The following is a 16,226-nucleotide window of genomic DNA, read 5'->3' on the forward strand; positions in this document are numbered from 1 at the left end:
CAGCTAATAATCTTTGAGACATTGCTTGATAGCAGGGGAGGGAAGCTGGGGTTTGTCAATTGCACTATCTGAACAGCCCACACACAGCCTGCTGCCCTAACAATGAGAATAAGCCATGGAATTTTGTCCCTCCTTTGGCCCTCTCCTATCTTGTTGCGTTCACAGACTGCATGTGTGGAACAAATTAAATGCCAACAAAACTGTCTTGCTCTCCCTTGGCATCCCATCAGCAAGTGAGACAAACTCACTCCATCTTTCTCTCTCCTTTGCCTGCTCTCATTTCCACTTTTTTTCTTTTCCATTTCTCAGTTTCATGTTCCTCCTCCTCATGGCTTCTCAGAGACAACCCTTCTCTGCAGGAAAGTGTGAAGCCTGTTTCTTTATTTCAGTGGATATTTCCACTGCAAGGAAGTAGGCTTCGGACATTTAACCACCTAAGCTGATATGCAATTCAAACCCAATAGTTCCAAGTAATGGTAGGATAATTATGACCTGTGCATTATTATCTGTAATTATGTGTTATGTTCCCCATTCAAACACAGGCAGCAGTATAGGTCTGAACCACCTGTGCACACTGCTGTTGGCTTAATTGTGCATCACTGTCTCCATTTTCAAAGACATTAAACACCAAATACAGATTGTGATGCCTCTGAATAATAGTTGTGCATTGCAAGTGCAATTGCCACTGCTTGCTTGCTTGCTTGCTTTACTTTCTGTTGGCAGAACCAACAACCAAATCCTGCTTTGAGAAACTTTTCTGCAACAGAGAATACAGTTTCCACGTCAGAAGAAGGGTATAACAGACACTGGTGGGATTTTTTTTGGCCTCTTCCCTTTGTCAATTTTGCTTCACTCACTCCCTTCTCCTCTCCCTCCCGTCCATTCATGCCTATTGAATCTCATTTCTTCCTTCTTTTCAGCATCATTGCACTCCACGCAGAGGGAGAAAGTGCTCTTTGACTTAATGATTCCCTGCTGCACTCAGTTGGGATCCTCTGAAGCATTGGATATTAAACAGATCTTTGCAGATATTTGCTTGGTTATTAACAGATCACTGCAGGGTATGTGTGTTTCCTTAGTAGCATCCATGCACCATGCAGAAGGGAAGAGAAGCTAAGGACCAGTTGCTTTGGCCCAGGAAGCTAAGTAAGCAAGCTGGTCTAATAAAAAAAAGGAAGAACGGAAGGGGGTTACAGAAAAAGAAAGGTTATGTTGTGGGGGTTGCCACAGTACATATTTAAAGGTGAATTTAATTTGTGCATTCCAAAATATGACACAAACCAAAACACAGCCACCTTTCTCTGAATTGTGCAGTGCAGTTCTCCAGCCAACTAATGTGTACCCCAAAAAATGCCAATATAGATTAGTAAAGTGTGTTTTAAATGCATATATTACTGAAAATAGCTTGCAAAAAAATGCATTATATTCGGGAAAACTATTGCTTTGCAAAATGCTGGTGAATTTTCATGAGGACTTTTTCACAAACTGATGGGGAAATGAGCAGAGCAGAACCTCATGTGAAACTAAAATTGGGAGTTTCACCCACCCCTAATTGTGGGAGATTCTAGATTTGTTTAGATCAGGGGGCTGTTAAAAAAAATGAATAGCACTAACTGAAACTTCAGCAGGTGCAGAGTACAAATGGCAGACAACTTGAGCACCACAATAAAAACAAATGCATATATTGCATACAGGCACAACAAGCAACTTATACTGGTAGGCTAGTGTCAGGGAACTGCCATCGGCTCAGGGGCGAGAGGGGAAAGGCCGGGTGGATTACAGAGAGCCCCCAAAGATCGTGGGAAGCAGCACTTCCTCAGCGGAGGAAGGCAGCCAAGCCTCTAATAGAGAGGAGAGGGAGGGGGCGGAGGAGGCAAGGTGGTACCAGGACACCTTGCCGGAGCAAAGCGGGGAGGAGGGAGGTCCCCCGTTACCCAAGCCTTCCTTGTGCAGAAAACTTCCACACAGAGAAGGAAGGCGCAGACTGGGCGTCTGCTGGGGAAGTTTTAAGGACCGCCCACTCTCAGATTCTGCCAGTGAATGAGCAAGACACGGAATGCAAGCGCTCTGCATTCTAAAAGTTTTATCACTAATAAGAAAGCCTTAGAACACGCTTTGGAGGCATATTGCCTGATTGCTCTCGAGCAACCAACAAACCGATACCTCTAACAGCTAGGCAGGAAAGGAATGAAATCCTGGATGCAGCAAGGTGAACGTCAAGCTAGTTGCGGGAGAAAGGGGCTATGCTTTTGCTCAGAAGATTGGAATTCTGGCCACGGCAGAGTGAGCCTTATTCACTACAATTAGCTAAGACTTCTGGTACAGTATGCACAAAAGAGATGAGAAATAGAAATTGGGGGCAGGGGGAAGAGAAGAAAATAGCTTTTAAAGGGAAATATAATCACACACTATTACCATAGAACTGCATGTGGAATAACTCGACACAGCAGGAGTTCTCTGCTCTGCAGAGCACAAGCCTAAGTTTTGTAATGCAGGCTGCAAAGCACTTCCAACTCTGTCTGCCACTTCCTGACCAGCTCACCTCCAAGGAGCCAAACAAACCAGATGTAAATAAATGTGCAGAATTCCCAAGAGACATCAGCTTTAGGTGAGAATCATAGGGAATGCATTTGTTGCTTTCTGTGTTCCGCACAGAAACACTCACTGACCACCACCACCCTTCCATACAAACACACACATTTTAGCATTTAATTCTCCCTGTAGAGCATCATCCTCTTCTCTAGAAGAACCACACTGTGGCCATAAGGACTAGCGCCTGTATGATAGAAACAGAATGGCATTTCCCAGTGTTGTTTCACTAGATGGATCAGAAGACTGTAGCAAAAAGAATATGGTTTTGTGGAATAACCTCAAACTGATTTTCTCTGTAGATACCTTTCAAGTAGCAGGTTTTCTCAAAGTGCTGCATATTTCTATGAAAACATGAAGCCTGGCCTTAGATGAGCACCTATGGGTAAATAAGCCTCCTTGGAAACAGAACCAGAGCCAGCACCAAAAAGGCTCTGCTATTCCTTGCCACAGATACTACCCTTTAGACTCTTAGCAAGCCCTGCTTAGCTGACCTGAGTTGTGGGTCCCTGTGAAGCCACTGGGGTCAAAGCTTTCTGAAAAGCCATATTGACATTAAGTGTGTGTGTGTGTGTGTGTGTGTGTGTGTATTTTCCTTTCCTCTCCCCACTCCTCAACTTGGTTATATATGAGTAGAGCATGAGCACCTGAAAATTATTTCCCAGGGAAGAGCAGAACGTTAAGGGCGAGAAGTTTACAGCACAGGAATATAGTTTTGAAAGAGTTTGTTCAACAACAGCAAAGTCCATACCAAGACTGACCCGGTGGCAATGGAGCTGTGTGAGTGATGATAAGGAAAATAGTTAGGGAAATTTAGTTATGTTGGATTATGGGAGACTGAATCTCCCTGGATCCTCCCTTGAAGAAGTACAGTCTGGAACTATGCTGCAAGCTGTTCCAATGAGAGGTAATAATTGAATTTGTTTTCATTTAATTTGGAGGGCCTTTAATTAAAAGCCAGCCCTGTGTGTGCAGAGAGATAAAGCCGAGCACACGGAGGCTGGGGGTAATTTGGGTGCCAAATGCAATAATTAATTGTAAATGTGGAGGTCAGGAGACAGGCTGTATCTCCCAGCAAATCAGCATGCAGCGCCGGCCATCCAAATGGAATGGGCTCATGAGCAGCGGAAATGCTTAAGTGATTTTTGAAGCCTTAATAGTAATTATACAGCAGTGTGGAGGTTAATTTGCAGAGTTCATTAATCAGGGAAATAAACACGTCAGTGATCGCCAAGTAAAAAGGGGAGCCTGACAAACTGAGTGACTGGGTGGGGAAGGAGGAAGGGGGGGTGGTCCCAGGATGGCCACTAAATGGAAAGAGAGCTGATGGAATTGATTAGCAATCCTTAACGCCTGCATTGCTCTGACCATATTTCAAGGTCTCGTTGCCTATGCCTGCTAATCCTTTACTAAGAGCAAGGGTGGGGGACATGTGGCTCTCCAATTATTGTTGATCTCCAGCTCCCATCAGCCTCAGCCAGCGTGATGAATGGTGATGAATGACGGGAGATGGAATCCAGCAATATCTGGAGGGTCACAGGTTAGCCAATTCTGACTTAGGAAGCACAGGGTCTTAAGAGTTTGGAGGGATATGAGAGCAGTATTGGGTGGCAAAGCCAGCGCAGTATACAGCATTGAATGTTAAGAGCAGGGAGGCTTGTGCTCAAATCCTGAATCAGAATAAGGGAACCATCCAAGATGGTGGTTTTTCATTTAGGAAAGGAATGGCTTAAAGTGTTCTAAGCATTTGCAGCTTAAAAAAAATAAATCTATATTAGGCCAGCAATATGTCACAAAATAAGGTTCAAACTTTTTGTTTGGAACCCTTCAAAAGGCTAAAATGTAAAATGTGGAAGGGGAGGGAATTTGGTGCAACAGGAAACCTGCATAGCACCTAACAGAGCTTTCTTTGAATATCTGCTATATGCTCCCACATTTCACCTTGGACTCATGTAGATTCTGTGAAATCAGCACTTTTCTTCCCTCCACACACCCCTCTCCCACTCACTTGTTGGCCTTCCCAGCCTGATGAAGGGGTCTGGAGAACTCAAAAGGTAGCACCCTAATTAGCGACATATTGCTGGGACTAATAAAGGTATTGTCTTAACATAAATTTGGGCATTTTCCTCATGGGCCAGCACAGCCACTTATGCGTGCACCAGACAGGGAACTGAATGCTAGCGGCACCTGCCACCAGCGGTGTTTTCAAAGTACTTAAAAAAAATAAGACACAAAAAGTCTGCTGCCTGATTAATCAGGGAAAACTTTTTAACCAATCAGAAGTTTTTTTTAATCAATTCACTTAACTGATTAGTCATCTAATCATTGCAAAAGGAAAACATTTTTTTCCCCATTTAGAAAGAGCTGGAAGGAGAAAACACTCTCGAAAAATAGCTGTAGAACTTGGAAAATGTGAGGGTGCTGGGAAAAAGAAGTCTTCCACAGCACCTCTGGATGCACATGTATCCATGTTCTTATTTTTTTATAAATAACTGCAGTGGATTGGTGCAGTTCTCTGACTGATGGACTCAAAATTTCTAGTCAAGATGTTTAGCCTGGGGCATTGCCCTCCAGCTCCCATCCCATATTTGCTTATTGCTTATGCTGGTTGGGGCTGGTGACAATTGGAGTCCAACAACATTTACAGGGTGGGGTTTCTGGTTTAGCATCTCTGCTTTATGCCAGCCAGTCTCTGGCTCATAGAATAAACTGAAGGTGTTACATCTGAATACCCCACTTCCAGGTTCCTTAGAGAAAGATGGGATAAAGATATAACAAATAAAAATATAGAAGCTGTGAGAGATCCCTTGTATCTTATTAGGGGAGAGATAGATATCAATGATGGTTCTTATAGTTGCTTCAGGTAGTGGATTTTAAGTTGCCCAGAGTTTGCCACTATTTGTATGGCTCACCCCCATGCGGTGTTTCTGTCCACTGGCAAGGGCTTAAGGGAGCTGTAGTCAAGAGGGCACCAGGCTGGCAAAGGTTGATTTAAGATATTTATGAATTGTCCTTCCTCTAAGGCAGCTCAGGGTAATGCACAACAAACATGTAATATTCATTAACACAAACTATAAAAACACAATCCTAAAAATAAATATGGGGAACTCATTAAAACACTGGTTCAAGGACTGCTGCAGAAGAGCACAGTACAAGGGGCCTTAGCAAAAATTTAGTGAAATGACTTCCCTCTCCCCACATACACAAAAAAATGAGCACAGGTCTAAAGTGGGCACAGCCAATCTAGATTTGGGAGCAGGCCGTAATAATTTTGCTACAAGACCAAAAAGGCACAGAGCCCATCCAAACGACTCGTTCCACTGAGAAGTGAAGAGGAAATATCTGTGAAGCAAAACAGGGAAATAGTTGGTTAGGAGGAGATCTGTTTACTCAGAAGCAATTTGAGAGATGAAGCAGCCCAGCCACTTTTCCTTGACTAATTGCTCCCTAGAGAAGGGCCCCATTGCAAAAGCGTGGATGATATTCCCCACTCTTTTTTACATCTATTTTGGGAACCATTTGATTTCACCCCCCTTTGTTTTTTATGAATATGAAGCCCTGTAGCAAACATGCTTGCAAAGGAGCTGTGAGATTCCATAGGCGCTTTGATGTTGCTGGGAGACAAAACGGAGGGCAGAACAAGCATCACTCCAAACAAGAGAAATCAGGAGGGGGGTGTTAAATAAGAAGGAAATATGACAAAAATGCTGTACATTGCAGAGAGCATTTCAACTCCCTCAGTCCTGCCGGGGGCACCTACAAGCTCAAGATGACTTTGGACTGCCCAGTCAGTCCTACAGGCTGCTTTGCACAACCAAATAAAATGATCCTTACACAATTCTGTAAGGCAGGTCAGCATTCTTCATTCTTTATCCGAGGCCCTCTTCTGGATGCCACCTCTAGGGGAAGGTTCAGAGGACATAAGAGAGGACATTTTTTAGTTGTGGCTGCTTGCTTATGGACTGCTCTCCTCAGTGAGGTCCACCTGACATCATCATTAACAACCTGAGAGTGCCAGTGGAAAGCATTTGCCAGATTTTGGAAAAATATGTGGTTGTTTATTGCTAACTGCTTTCTCCTGCTAAAATTTTGCTGGATCTGTTTATGTGACTTGCATTGTAATGTATTTGTTTTGGTTTTTATGCTATGCCTTTTGCTCACTTAGATACTTTTTGTAGTGAACAATTAACAAATCAAAATAATAATAATAATAATAATCCACATAATATAAGGACATTGAGGTTAAATCAAGGAGACAGGCTTTCCTTACAGCCACCTAGTCCACTTACCACTGAATTCTGAATCAAGGACTTTGCAGCTCATTGCCTTAAGCCTGGTACACTATGATGCTTTGCATGCCTACCTGATTCCCAGAACTACTTCAGTATATCTTTCAAAGTAGAAAAAAACCACTTCCTCTACATCTAGGTACTGACGGGTCTCCAGCCTTAAACTTTTCTGCCTACTCAAACTGTGCTTAATTAAACACTGTAATTAAAGCTTACAAGAATGATTGCACCTGTCAGCCTATAAAGGGAAGGCTAATAGGAGTCCCATTTATCCACTGCAGTGAGCAATCCTAGGATGTGCAGCTGGATAGTGGCAAAACATTGCTTTAGAAGGCAGCAGGATGGTGGCGGAAACAGTAGATGGGGTACCTGAGCACTTACAGAAAACTTCAAGTTCCTGCAAAAAGTTAATGGGCAGATCTTGACTGTGATACTGAACTCACATTAATTAGTGGAGGATATATACATACTGAAGCATGCCAAATTTGCCTGCACAGACACTATAGAAAGTGGATGTAATATATGCACAAACTGGGGAAATCAACTTTTACTATACAAGCATGATTCAATAGACCCAGGACAGTATCCAAACAAACGTGTTGCATCTGGTCATCTGTTTTGAGGTCAGATGACTAGCTTATGTGGGGATGACGGATGCAACGTGGGGGCACACCCCACCTCAGCATAAGACACGCCACAGCTTGTCTAGCCACCATGCCCACTCTCTGAACTTTCCTCCCTTGCAGAAAGCTTTGCTTAATATTTCACTTGGCTGGAGCATGACGAGTGAAGCAGACTTTCGAGTATCAGGGGAACATTTGGGGGAAGTACCTGGCCCGACATGTGTATCACTCATGCTAGAAATGTGCCTTGCTGGAAATATGTTAAGTTCAGGGTGGTTTGACTACTGTTTCCAATTGTTGGCTTCTGCTAATAAAAAGAGCCTCTACAAAGCTAGCCAGCAGCTTACTAGTTTACTTGCTTGCTTGCTCCTGCACAGCTCACATGCTTTCAACTCCCATGTTGTCTGCCCTTATTTCTACAGCTTAGCCAAGAGGTGAAAGGCATACCTTTACTACTTGACCAACAGTTGACTGCAGGACCAGCATCCATACTCAGGCATTCTTGGACAGATGCCAAGGCCCCTGTAGTCTGGAAGGACCCCACTGCCCTTAAAAAAACCAAAAACAAACAAACAAACAAAACCCAGTGCAGTACCTAATACAGGAGTTTCAGATGAGTCTTTCTACCATTTTAATTTCCCACAATGCCCAAGAGTGATGCTAAAGCAGGGGCACTGGGAGAAATTGAAAAGGCACTTTGGCCAACCTAGCTACCTGGAACCACTTGGAGAACTGCTGCTGCTGCTGCCCACTGCCAACACGTAAGACCACCGAGGTGCAGTGCTGAAGGAGGGGGATCCCCTTCAAACCTGGACCTGGACCTGGTTATCTGTTCTCTACCAGCATTAACTTTCACAGCCACACTAGCCACACACGTACCAAGCAAACCCCTCTAAAGCTAGGAAAAGTGCATTAATTCTCCCTGTTTGCATAAGATAGGGTTCATCTAGACTTCCTTTTGTGCTGCACTTTTCAGGAACAGGTCTGCACTACAAAACTCTGTGTCCAAGTGTTTTTTTGTTTTCCTTCCTCCTCCCAGTGCTTTCCCCAGGAAAACCTGCATTTTACCACTGAATCAGATCAAATGGCAATCAACACAAAACCCAATTGCCATTTGCTCAGATTTAATGGTAAAATACAGGTTTGCCTGGGGAAAGTGCCGGGGGAGGGGGACGGGACCACCACTCAGAAACATAGCTTTAAAGGCTGGATCTGTGCCTAGAAACACAGCAGAAAAGACAGTCCGAATGAGCCCTCGGTTCCACTCAACCACTGTAGAGTTTGGGTAAAGGTAAAGGGACCCTTGACCATTAGGTCCAGTCGTGGCCGACTCTGGGGTTGCTGCGCTCATCTCGCTTTATTGGCCAAGGGAGCTGGCGTACAGCTTCCTGGTCATGTGGCCAGCATGACCAAGCCGCTTCTGGCAAACCAGAGCAGCACACGGAAACGCCGTTTACCTTCCCGCTGAAGCGGTACCCATTTATCTAGTTGCACTTTGATGTGCTTTCGAACTGCTAGGTTGGCAGGAGCAGGAACTGAGCAACAAGAGCTCACCCCGTCACAGGGATTCGAACCGCCGACCTTCTGATCGACCAGTCCTAGGCTCTGTGGTCCAACCCACAGCGCCACCTGCCTCCCAGAGTTTGGGTGCTTTGCAGCTGAACAAAGCTTTTCAGCATTTTACACCAATTCCAAGTGAAACCACATCACAAATTTTCTTTCCCCTGTGAAACCCTTCAAGAACAAAGTATTGGCTGTTGATAGAGAAAAATATTTATCAAACACATTTTTTAAAAATAAATAGATAGATAAATAAACATACATACATCTGAGCCAGAGTAAGCACAGAGGAGATATTTAGATTTATTTTTTGATCAGAGCCTGAAATTCTGTCAGTGAGAAAACACATTCAATATTTATTAAAAATTAAATTACAATTTATTTATTTATTTTAATTCAAAAGGGTGGGGGTTTGGGGTTTGTTTGTTTTTTTACTATTGGCAAACTTTTTTTTTTTTTAAGTACTTCAGGAATGAACAGCTGGTAGTTGTTCAATGTGGTCTCTTTAACGGGCTCCTCTAAAGCAGGTGTGAGGAGTTTTAAGCCCAGAGAACATATGTTATCTTCCAGGCATCTTTATTTCAGCTTTAGGACTTTCCGCGGGCCACACCCCTCAATGGCCGTGTTCTGCACCATCCTCAAGTGCTTTTGTCTGGATGGAATGTGCCTTTGAACTGTGACAATATCTTGGTTGCCTGGATGGGGAGATGCAAGAATCAGTGTGCAGAGACTTCTGACTTCGTGCATGGCTTAAAATATAACTGACCTTACAGACACGAGAGTCGCATTCAATGCTTCACATTGTCTCTGAGCTCACTAACCAGAGGCGTGTGGCCCTCAGAATGCTGCCCATGAGGGAATGTGGCCCTCAGATTGAAAAAGGTGCTCTGCCCCTGTATTAAAATTCCATGCATGAGTACGTGTAAGTGGTCTGGAGAAAGAGATGAGCTTTTCTTTCTACACATTATGCTATATATTATTAAAGGCCTCTCTAGTCCAGCATTCTGTTCCCAAAGTGGCCAACGAGGTGCAAATTGAAAGCTCAAAGCAGGACATGAGGACAATTGCCCTTTCCTGCTCGTGTTCCCACCAGCAACTGGTATTCAGTGCAGGCGCACCAACTCTAGGGGGCTGAGGTGTCTTCAGCCCCCTCCATATTTGTTTGAAGGGGGCCAGTCCCCTCAATGTTGAGGGGCCCCGGCACATGGCACACAAACGTGATGTGACTCACAATGCACCTGCTCCAACACCCTGCTGAGCCTCCTCCGGAGGATGTGAAGTCATGCCGGGGGCCCTCAATCTTGGAGGCAACCAGGTGCCTCTGATTCAGTGGCACACTTCCTCTGATGATGGAAGTGATCCACCTTGATGCATAAACTAGCACATTTGCTTTGAGCAGGGCTGGGAAGCCTGTGGCCCTCTGGATATCGTAGAACTACAATTCCAGTCATCCACAGCCAGCATGATGATGGGAGCTGCAATTCAGAAACATCTGATTCTCCCACCCTGGCTTACGACTTTCCCCTTTGGTGTGCTAATTTTGCCTGTCTAGAGAATATTGCAAATGAAGGTAGCTTTAAGCTTTTGAACCACCGCATGCAGTAGCACAGGCATACCACTGGTGCTCATTGGGACTGGTGGGGCAGAAGACAAGGTGGCCCAGCTGTAAATGGCACCAAGGACAATGACAGGCAGAGTGGCCAAGTCATTCTAGTTTGGGCCCCACCCTCCACCCTGCTGCAAAGGCAACACTGAAGTCGATGAAGAAGCTGAAAGCCGATGCCACATCTTGGACTGGTTGTAAGAAGAAAGAGCAGGCAGGAGGTAGCCAACAGCAGCTGAGGATGAGGTAGTGCCCAGTCCACCCTCTACAGTTTGCATGCATGCCCATGTGCTTGAGGGTAGGTACAGACTCCATTCACATACTGCCCTTCTCCTAAGGGGACCATGTGGATGAAAATCCTCCCCTGCCAGTAGGGAACCATGAGCATGGGAGAGGGAAGGCATCCTTTCAAACAGCAGCCACAGTTGTTGACAGGGGGCTTCAGGGACTGGCATACTATTGCTGCCTTGGTCGAAAACTGCAGAGAGAACAAAGCAATTTTATCCATGCTGCAAAAACTGGCATGCATCAAGCAGCTCCGAGTTTTTGCTTTGCTGCTGAGAACCACCCTAACCCCTTATTATGAGGCACTTTCCAGGAGCTGAAAAGCTAGATTCATCTGCAGATGTATGTGCACTGGAAATTCAATGAAACAGGAACTAACGCCTGTGGAACAAAGACCCTTCCTCGTGTATATCAGACTGCACCCACCTCTCTCTTGCTTCAGTCCTTCCATGCAAGTTCTACTTCTCTATTATCCTAAATAAAGCAGCCTTACAAAATTGTTTGAGACCTTTTGGGTCTCACTTCAAAAAAATAAATTCTAATACACACATGGTCTCTCTCTTTCCAAAGCTGTGGTTGTAATATATATATATTAACAACACTGAGCAGAAAATTTTTCTTCTTCTTCCACTGAGCTGAAAAATATTGTTTTCTCAAAGGAGAAGGAAAGAGAGGGGGAAATAAGCTATTGATTTTGTTTAGGGTCAGAATAGAATATCACTGGAGTAGGTGTTTGAAATCCCCGGCCACAGATTATTTCCAGAGTTGACAGGCTTGGGTAAGGAACCTGCATTTTGCCCTCAGTGAAAGAAAAATGAAATGTGGTGGTTCACTTCTGATTTCTCCACATGCTTTCTGAATTTTATAGTCTATCTCTATACGTACCAGATTTAGCCAGATTCTGACAGAGCATCCTATTTCACACACACCCTCCCTCAACACCATTTTCAGTGTCACCCTAGGGTCAACTTTTCCTAACATTCACACCACTATTTTTAGACAACTCAAAAAGCTGCAGACAAAAGCATTTTTAATAGCCACATTTAATTTATATTGTAAAGTACTATACATTTTTATGAAGTTGTTTGTTTTCTTTGCATTTGGACACCTATTAAGGTATTGTCACCAAATTTTGCATGATTCCTGGGATCATCTGTGTTTGGGTACAAGTGGATGCCACTGTGAATCAATCAAAACTGCACCAATTTTAACCACCAATTTCAAAACTGCGGTGTTTTTTTGTTCCTTAGAATTCCCAGGCAATGCCAGGTATGAAGCTGCTAGTGTTAAATAATGTGTCTTCCCTAAGCAAAGATATTTCAGTTCTGGGGATGTGTGATATCTTTCTTTCCCTGATAGGAATTTAACCAGTTCTATCCAAACTCCCTGAGCTTTCCATAAAATTCCTCTGATGTTTTGCCAACCTCCACACTTCCTCTGACATTAGCTCCGAGTTGAAATCCCGAGTTGAAATAAGCATTTTGATTATACATTCCTAAGCATATTTACCCAGTTTGGTGCAGACTTATGCCATTATAAAGGTGCATAGAATTACCAGCTAAATTTGATGGGATGTTAATTATGGAGTTTGCCCCTGTGCACCATTGTCTTTTAGAAATAGCCTGCAAAGGGTGCTCTATCCAAAACAAGACCCTGTTGTATGTTGGCTGCATGAGTAGGGGGACTTACCCAGTTGCTCCCTGTTGGGGTTCCAGTCTGTACTGGTCCACACCTGCAATGTGCATGGGGGTAAGGCTCCCACTGCAGCAAACTGGAGCTTCACCTCTCCCCATGCAACACAGTAGAGGGCAAAGGACTAAAGACCCCCTGCCCATATTTGGGTCTCGACAGGTCATGGCTACGCCTACAATGGCTACTTCTGAAAAAACTATCATGCACTCAGTGTCAAATGACATGATTAATGTCGCACCACGAAATTAACATGACACATACCTTGGACTTTCACAGTACAGAAAGCTGCCTTATACTGAGTCATTGGTTCATGCAGCTCAACAGCTGGTACAGCCTCTCCAGGATTCCAGACTGAAACCTTTCCCATCCTTACCTGGACATGCCAGGGACTAATCTTGGGACCCTTTTGCCTATAAAGCTTGAACTCTACCAGTGAGTTAGGATTGCAAAGTTAGACCCATTAATTTCAACGGAGGAGCTAACTGCCATTGAATGCTGGGACTTCACAGTACTGGGGCATGCTCAGTGTTATTAAGTAATTCCCTTTCAAAGCTTCATTGAACTTGCAGATGTGTCAGAGCAAGTTTGTGTGCATACATTAATTTGACAGCCTAGACAGAACCGAAACATGTGGAACTGGATGCATGTAGGGCTTTCTCCGTGCAGGGAGAGTTAGATGAGTGTAGGCTCTATGGAGACTTTCAGATCAATGTGTGGATGTTAGGAGCAGGGCTTAGGGTGTGCTACTCTGTTCCACTAACCACCCCAGTGCATTCATTGATGGTCTGAAAGGGGCTATCTGAACAGCTAGTTTAAAGAGGCTTAAGACTCTTTCTCCTTGGGAGCAGCATATGCTGCACCCACTCCACCCCACTTGGCTACTGCGCCTTGCCATATCACGAACAGCTTTTGAAACATCCTCAGTTTCCTCAAGCATTTGCCCAAGGGTGAAGCGAGTCCAAAATCCAAGAAACACAAGTTGCATGGAGCCAGCTGTTTGGTTCTTTGGATCCTGGCTGTGGGGCAAGGGGAAAGCAAGAGGGGAGGTTGTGCAAACCTAAGCACCTTCAAGCAAACATCTGCTACACTTGAGCCTGATGCTCCCTAACACACTGCCGGTTGGCATCACAAGACAAGCTAGGCACATTGATAAAGGCACATGCCAACAGTTTAGGAAGGTGCCATGGAACTCTCTGCTCCTAGAACTTTTCAATCTCCTGTTACATTTCCAGAGAGTCAGGAAATTAATTGCTTTTCAAATGCATAAACAGTTTCCTTCCAACTGCTTCTGTCTGTGTATCGTTGTCTCTCACGATGCTTAAGCTGGCGAGCAAAAATAATATTTGCTTTAAACACAAATCATCTCTTTATAAATACAGAACAGGCAATACTCCCCCCCCCCCGAAATGGGAAGCCAGATGGCTCTTCTACCCCTGAAGGGGTTTCACTCCACAGTGTTATGTTTTGCGAGTGAAACATGACACATTTGGACTCCAGCCACTCTAGGTACATGCCTCTCCTTATTTTTTATATCCATTTGTTTAGCTTAATGTCTATATTTAAGCAGTGGCAGCACAAACAGCCTCAGCATCATTCGTACCATTTAAGCACAATGCAGTAAATGCCACCATCAGTCCAACTGTACCATTTCATGAAGCCCACCTCTGGGGTGGCAAGCTGGCTTCTTCTGCAACAGATCTTTCTTCGTTATTTCACTTTATTTGGAAGCAAGGAAGAGAGCTTGAAAGAACTCTGCAGCAAAAAGGTTAAGATCAAAACCTCATCAGGCATCAAAACTTTAATTTAGGGGGTGGCTTGGTAGTATAGCTCATGGAGAAGAGTTCGGGTTTAATCCCAATAATGGAAGGTCTCAATACATGCACAATGTCCCAGGTTCAATCCCTGCCATCTTCAAGTAGTGCTAGAGAAAAACTCTTATCTGAAAATCTGGAATGCTGTTGCCAGACAGTGTTTACTAGGCTAGGTGGACCAGTGGTCTGACTTAGGATAAGTCACTCAATGTTTCCTCTGTAAAATCACACTGGATGAAATGTCTACTGGACTAGGAAACCTTGCAGAACAATTGACGTTGACCCAGTAAAAGGTAAAGGCTAAATGGCTCTTGTAAAATCCATACCCCAATGAAATCAATGACAGGATTATCATTTCATTTAAACTGTTGAGAAGTGAACCTGCCATTTCTCATGCATATTTATTCCATATTCCTTGGAACCAGCTCAGCAACATTACCTTGATCAAGTTCACTCTCTTAACAATATTTGTTAAGTTTCCCATTTTATGCATTATGCATTATACCAGGCCCAGGGATGCCAGGACCCTCCAGTTGTTTCTGGACTCCCATCAGTTCCATCCAGCATGGGTGATGGCCAAGGATAGTGGCAGTGGCAGTCCAACAAGATATGGAGGGTGACAGGTTCCCCAGGCCTGCCTTATAGAAAGGCATCACTCTGAGTGGCAGTCACTTTCCAAGGTCTTAGGCAGAGGACTCTCCCAGCCCTGATACCAGAGAACTCAAACTGAAGATACCCACAGATGGAACATCAGACCTTCTGCATACAATGCTCTACTACTGGAATACAGTGCATTACTGTTTCAAATACCTTTCAACATGAGGCACTCTCCGAATCAAAGCAAACATAGTGAGAGGCCCTTTGAACTATCCTCATGCCCAAGTGGAAGCATTCACAGGAACATTTGCAGGGTGATTCACCAATTTTGCCATATGGTCAACAGGCTACCTGGAAACAGCCAGCAATGCACTCAAACACCAAAGAACCATACTAAGGCTTACTCCACGCCAGGTGTTTTAATATCATTAGTGCCTCCATTATACCTGCAACTGTGATTACTGCATGAAGAAAGCAACTATAAACACCTGAAAATCATAGAACTCTGTGTCCTGCTGCATGGCTCTATGAACATACTTGCATAACTGCAGGAACCCCTGCGATGGCCAAATTGACAAGTGTGATTGGAAAGAAGTATATGGCAAACCATATCCAATTCATAAAATTGCAAAAACCTGTACCTTCTCAAAGAAAATAACCCTGACTATAAACTTAACTAGGGCTAACAAGGTTAAGCTTGTAATTTACTAAGATCCTTAGATCATTTTCACACATATGGATGTCAAGCCCGGTGTCCCCCATCCTGATTATTCCTGCCTAAGTGCAGAACCTTACAACTGTCCCTACTGAAATTCATTGTCTTAGCTTTTGCCCAGTTCTCCAGTCTGTTAAGATCATAATGAGTTGCTCTCTTTCAGAATAGCCTACCGTGCAAGATTGTTGTGAGGACCAAATGGAGTACCCCCTCCCAACCCATAGAGCCTTGAGTTGCAGGTGTTGATAATAATAAAAAAAGAAAATGTGTGTATTCTGTTTAGACGATTAGTGGGACATCAGTAGAAGGAGGTGCCTCCTTTGGGGATCTACAGAACAGCAATGCAAAGAGCAAGGGGTAGGTTATGGGACACAGGCTCTATCTTCCCCACCAGATTTCCATATTCTGTTTTTCTTTCTGCATTAAAGAAGACAAGTGCTTGCTTTGAATCCTTAATGTGAC

At 44.1% G+C, this 16,226-nt stretch overlaps 1 protein-coding gene across 2 annotated transcripts in view; it reads right to left on the reverse strand.

The window, feature by feature from the left end:
• OPCML (opioid binding protein/cell adhesion molecule like) overlaps positions 1-16,226 on the reverse strand; it is a 760,587-nt gene that overhangs the window by 695,337 nt on the left and 49,024 nt on the right. The window lies entirely within an intron of this gene.

Source organism: Podarcis raffonei, chromosome 15 (genome assembly GCF_027172205.1).
Source record: "Podarcis raffonei isolate rPodRaf1 chromosome 15, rPodRaf1.pri, whole genome shotgun sequence".
In the NCBI taxonomy this organism is placed as follows: Eukaryota; Metazoa; Chordata; class Lepidosauria; order Squamata; family Lacertidae; genus Podarcis; species Podarcis raffonei.